Source organism: Triticum urartu, chromosome 2 (assembly GCF_003073215.2).
Source record: "Triticum urartu cultivar G1812 chromosome 2, Tu2.1, whole genome shotgun sequence".
Taxonomy (NCBI): Eukaryota; Viridiplantae; Streptophyta; class Magnoliopsida; order Poales; family Poaceae; genus Triticum; species Triticum urartu.
Window position 1 is genome coordinate 747,047,153 of NC_053023.1, and position 6,000 is coordinate 747,053,152.

The following is a 6,000-nucleotide window of genomic DNA, read 5'->3' on the forward strand; positions in this document are numbered from 1 at the left end:
GTAGTACCCCTTGTTGTGTTGGTGCCCATTGATCTCGAAGTTCACCGGAGGAGAATGGCCCTCAACGAGCTTGGCAAAAACAGGAGAGCACTGCAGCACGTTGATGTCATTGTGAGTTCCTGGCATACCAAAGAAGGAGTTCCAAATCCAGAGGTCCTGTGTGGCTACCGCCTCAAGCACCACACTGCAACCGCCTTAGGCGCCTTTGTACATCCCCTGCCAACCAAATGGGCAATTCTTCCATTTCCAATGCATGCAGTCGATGCTTCCAAGCATCCCAGGAAATCCTCTTGCTGCATTCTGGGCTAGGATCCGAGCAGTGTCTTCCGCATTGGGTGTTATCAAGTATTGTGGCCCAAACACTGCCACCACTGCCCGACAGAACTTGTAGAAACACTCTATGCTGGTGAACTCTGCCATGCGCCCAGAGTCGTCGAGTGAATCACTGGGAGCTCCATATGCAAGCATCCTCATCGCTGTCGTGCACTTCTGGATGGAGGTGAATCCAAGAGCGCCGGTGCAATCCATCTTTCACTTGAAGTAGTTGTCGAACTCCTGGATGGAATTCACAATCCTGAGGAAGAGCTTTCGGCTCATCCGATAACAGCGCCGAAATGTTTTCTCGCCATGAAGTGGAGCATCGGCGAAGTAGTCGGAGTAGAGCATGCAGTAGCCTTCGAGACGATGCCGGTTCTTTGCTTTCACCCGCCCCGGCGCCAAGCCACCTCGCCGCGGCTTTTCATTGCTCGCCAGCAGCTGGGCGAGGGCGGCGAGCACCATGAGATGCTCTTCTTCCTGGACGTCGGCCGCGGCTTCCTTCTCCAGCAGTGCGGCGAGCTCTTCCTCGTCATCCGAGTCCATCGCCGAGTCAGGCAAAACGCCGAACACCTTGCACTCGGTGGGCGTGTACCCACGGCTAACCGCGCCTCCGCGGCCGGAAACGGCGGCCGGAAACGCCCAGCTGCTATGGGAGGGGCTGCCGCGGCGAAGCGCTGCTATTTTCCGGCGGGGAATGGCTATCTAGCGGAGTAGGGCGGCGGCCGTCGCCGGGATATAGCTAGTGGTGGCCGAGGGCGCGGGGGGTGCGAGGCGAGTCGGGGGAAGAAAACCTTGACTTTTCCCCTGTCGGTGTGGGCCAGGCGTGCTTTTCCCTAGCGCCGGAGCCCCCAACTGCTCCCCAGCGCGCGGGGTTTGGCCTATGACCGTCGGGCGGAAAAAAGATCCGAACCGGCGATTTTCGGCGTCCAGGGGGCGCGACTGGGCCGTTTTTTCGGCGCCGGCGCCGAAAAAGTGGACTGGGGGGCCTGTTGGGGGCGCGGCTGGAGATGCCCTAACAAGGCTAGTTTGGCGGCGTGCCAGGTTTTTTGTCCCTTAGGTTATGTTCCTGAAGAATGTAACTAGAGGGTTTTCCCGGTGTGCGTCGAACTCAACGGACCTATTTCCATTCCATATTGTTGTGTTGAATACTTGTCTACATTCTTGTAAAATTAAAAAGGGGAGCCTTGGCGCAGCGGTAAAGTTGTTGCCTGGTCATGGGTTCGAGTTTACGTGCACCGGACTGTCTTTTTTTTATTCTTGTAAAATCAAATTCTGTATCCCCTATTCTGTTCTTGCTTTCCTCGGTTCAGGAACCATTCAATTTCTGAGCTCCTCAGTTTTACTGCTTGAAAGCTAGCTAGCTCATGATGAACTATTTAATTTCACTATCATGCCAAATGAGTAGCTTAATACTATTTACTACTGTACTTTACTTCTTTATGATGTACTGCTGGCTTCTTTACCCGGCGCCACTGCTGCCCCAATGACTGCTGAAGGTGAAGTCAGTTTTTTTTAATTGGTTGCATAACTTTTCTTTTTTCTAGTGCTACAAATGCCTATTAATTTTCTTCATCTGCAGTGAGCTGATCTGTTATTAGTTCAGTTCAGAGTTTTCGTATATCCTGTACGAGAACAGCTTGAATTCACATTAAGATCTCAAGCAGACATATTAAGATCTCAAGAATGGCCAGGATCAGTTCCTGATCCCTAATAGTATACACTAAAAGTTTCGCTTGTGAATTTCTTGTACTCCCTCCATCACAGTTTAAAGGGTATATCTCCAAAACCAATTTTTTTCACAATTAAAGGAAAATAGGGCGCAGGTCATTAATTAGCCCGCTGAAATTACTCCTTCCGCTTGCCTTCCTGGTGCGCATGCATGGTGCGAACTGAAACTTTAGGTGGAGGTGTGAATCGGTTTTGTTTGCATGCATGGCTGTGCGAGGCCTTTTATTGGACGAGGAGGTTACTATGCGTTTGTTTGGCGATTAATTAGGCACATATCCTTAACTACCGCAGCTCCAGTGCATCATTTATTCCTGCCAGTCGCTAGCGATCTTGCGCCTAGAGAGATGTGAGGTACGTCCTTTAATATGTGATGGAGGGAGTAGTGTCAACAAGTCTAACTATAAATGGCTACAATCGGCCTTCAATTGCGTAATTTTCTCGGTAAAATTAGCGGAGGAAGCTCACCTAGTAGCAGCGTGCCGTCGCCGATCTGCTGCTTGCCGCTTGGATACTGCTAACTAGCGCCGACGAGCCACCATCCACCTCCACCGGAGTAAAAATCACATCGGAGGGGTCGCCGCCATAACTCCCCTGCCGCCTCCGGCCGTAGGCGCACGCAAAAGAACAGTCGGGAGCCAATGATGAGCTACCGATCGATTCGCACGAGCGTGTGGCCTGCTGCGGCCCAACTAAGAGAAAACCAAATGGGTTTATGGCTAATTGCTGCCGAAAATGATACAGAGACGGGACCTCCTATAGGGCGCCCCTATGTCTCGCTTTAAGCGAGACAGGAGGATGCGCTCGCGTCGGGGCGAGCCTCAGACGGGCCAGGCCCAGCCGCGCGGGAGCCACAACATGATTTTTTCTGCATTCTGTTTTCATTTTTGTACTTTTCTTTATGCTGTAAAATAATATACATAAATATATAGGAGTATATGTGTGTGTGTGTACTACAAAAAAACACTCTTTACAAAACATTTGAAAAAATGTTGAATAAGTGTTTAAAAATGTTGAATAAGTATTAAAAATATTGAACAAGTGTTTGAAAATATTAAACAAGTGTTTGAAAATATTAAACAAGTGTTTGAAAATGTTGAATAAGTATTAAAAATATTGAAAAAGTGTTTGAAAATATTAAACAAGTGTTTGAAATGTTGAATAAGTATTAAAAATGTTGAACAATTATTTGAAAATTTTCGAATAGGTATTAAAAAATATTAACGAGTATATGAAAAAAGTTGAAAAAATATAATATAAAATATGTTAAACAAGTATTTAAAAATGTTGATTAAGTATTGAAAATGTTGAATAAGTATTTCTAAAATGTTGAATAGGTATGAAAAAATGTTGAATGAACAAGTATATAAAAAATGTTGAACAAGTACTTGAAAATGTTGAATAAGTATTAACAATGTCGAACAAGCATTTGAAAAATATATTGAATAACTATTAAAATCTTGAACAAGTATGTGAAAAATGTTGAAGTAGCGTTCAGACAAATGAAAAATGTTGAACAAGTATACAAAAAGTGTTGATCACTTGTTACAAAAAACGATTCTAACATGTATGAAAAAAGAAAAGAAAACCAAGAAAGAATTGATGCCCGAAGAAACAAAAGAATAAAAAAGAATGAGAAAAAAAAAAAAAAGAGAAGAAAAAAGAAAAAGAACAAAAAAAGCAAAAAAGAAGAAGAAGAAGACAAACCGAATAACACAGAAGAACATGAAGAAAGAAAAGAAAAAAAAAGGTAAAAAGGTAAAACAGAAAAATCAAACTGCCTACTCAAATAATCGGCAGAAACAGAAAAACTCAACGACGCTAGTGGTACAGTAAAGAAAAAAAAGAGGAAGAAAACAGGGGAAAGAACGAATCAGTATGAAGAACGGCTTTGTTTTAGTCAAGTAGGTCGCGTCCTACATATTGGACAAGAACTCAATGACAGCGCGGTGGCTACCAGCATTGCCTCAGCGCTGGTGGGCCGGCCCAATACTGGAGGGCTTCCACGCGATAGGGTTCGTCCCCGTCTGGCTCTCAAAGAGTGAAATAGCTCTTGTACCTCCTATATGCCGTTGTTTTCGGAAAAGTGCCGGCTTTTCGCACGGGGGCGTCTAACCTGGGCCGGCCGATTTTCAGTGGCACGCGGAGGCACGTTCGCGAGATGAAAAAAATGCAACAATTACAATCGCGCTTGCCTGGAAACTCAACCCCGCCACTTCATAGTGATTAGTGTGCCGTGCAAGCCACTTGGACTGAGGGCCTCCACTAGTAGAAAACGGAGCTTTAGCACCGGTTCGTAAGAACCTTTAGTGCCGGTTATAGGGGGTGGGCACTAAAGCCCCCCCCTTTAGTACCGGTTCGGCACGAACCGGCGCTAAAGTGTCACCACGTGGCGTGAGCTCGTGCCCTGGTATGGGGGACCTTTAGTATCGGCTGGTGTTACCAACCGGTACTAAAGGTTTTTTTTTTGAATTTTTTTTTGAAAATTTTGGGAAAAAATTTGATTTTTTTTTGATTTTTAATTTGATGATTTAGTCTCTAATCACCTCTGTTAACTGCTCAAGTGTGGATCACTCATTCCAAATCACCTGACTTCCCGGCCAGTCACCCATCCTCTCACTCCCCCAGCTTGAGCACGCTTAACTTCGGAGTTCTATTCCCCCTACATTCCAAGTCTGCACTTATTGTTTTCCTGACAAATGTAAGCTGTTAATCCTATTAACCCTCAGCAGTTTAGCTTGAGCATTAGGTCACACGTTTCACCGTTTGAGTTTGAAACTATTATTCTAAAAAATAGTAATTATTTAGTAACACTAATATTTCTTGAATAAGTTTGACCATAGTTTGACCACAGTTTGACCAGATTTGACCAAAATTTTAAAAAATGAAATAATTATTTAGTAAAACTAATATTCTTGAATAATTATGTGGTAACATTAATACTTCTTGAATAAGTAGTTTGACCAGATTTAACCAATTTTTTTTAAAAAAACTAAAATTTGACCATATCTTTTTTTCGTTTTGGAATTTGAGGATTCTAAAAAATTTCAAACAGGCCGTAAGCGGTCTCCATCGGATACGAATTTTCGTGCTAATTTTTTTGATATATTATACGGTTTTTGCCGACATCGTATGCAAAAGTTATAGACGTTTTACATTTTCCCTACACTTTTTGCAAAACATGTCCAAATTTAAGTTTTTAAATTTTCCTAACAAGTAGATGTAGTAATATAACTACCTCTAGAAGGATTTTATTTTTTAAAGTTTTTATCATTTTCTTTTGATTTTTTTCAGAACTGAAATGGCGACACCCCGGGGGGGGGGGGGGGGGTAGAGTTTGAAAATTGCCCTATAGTGCCGGTTTGTGTCACAAACCGGTACTATAGGTCAGACCCCTTTAGTACCGGTTCGTGGCACAAATCGGTACTAAAGTTTCCCTTTAGTACCAATTTGTGCCACGAACCGGTACTAAAGGTGATCGTGGGGCCCCGGCCTGACGCTAGCCTGCCATCACCCCTTTAGTACCGGTTCGTGGCATGAACCGGTACTAAAGGTTCAACACGAACCGGCATTAATGCATAGCCGTTCGAACCGTCACTAATGGTACCATTAGTGCCGACTCAAATTCAAACCGGCACTAATGTGCTTCACGTTTGCCCCTTTTTCTACTAGTGCTCCCGTGTTAGAGTTGCAGCGGGACACTTAAAGAAAGATATGACAGCGAGAAAATTAGACAATAATTCACAAAAAAAACCCCAAAACTACAGTCCGTGTAAGGGGTCGAACCGAGGACCTCCTGCGACATTTTTTTTGAAAATACGAATATTTTATTAAAAACGTGACCACTTTTTGAATTTTTGAACAAATTCTGAAAAACATGAGCATTGTGATGATGTGATTTTTTTAGAAAAGTGCGAACATTTTTTGAATTTCTGGATAAAAAACAAAATATTGTAC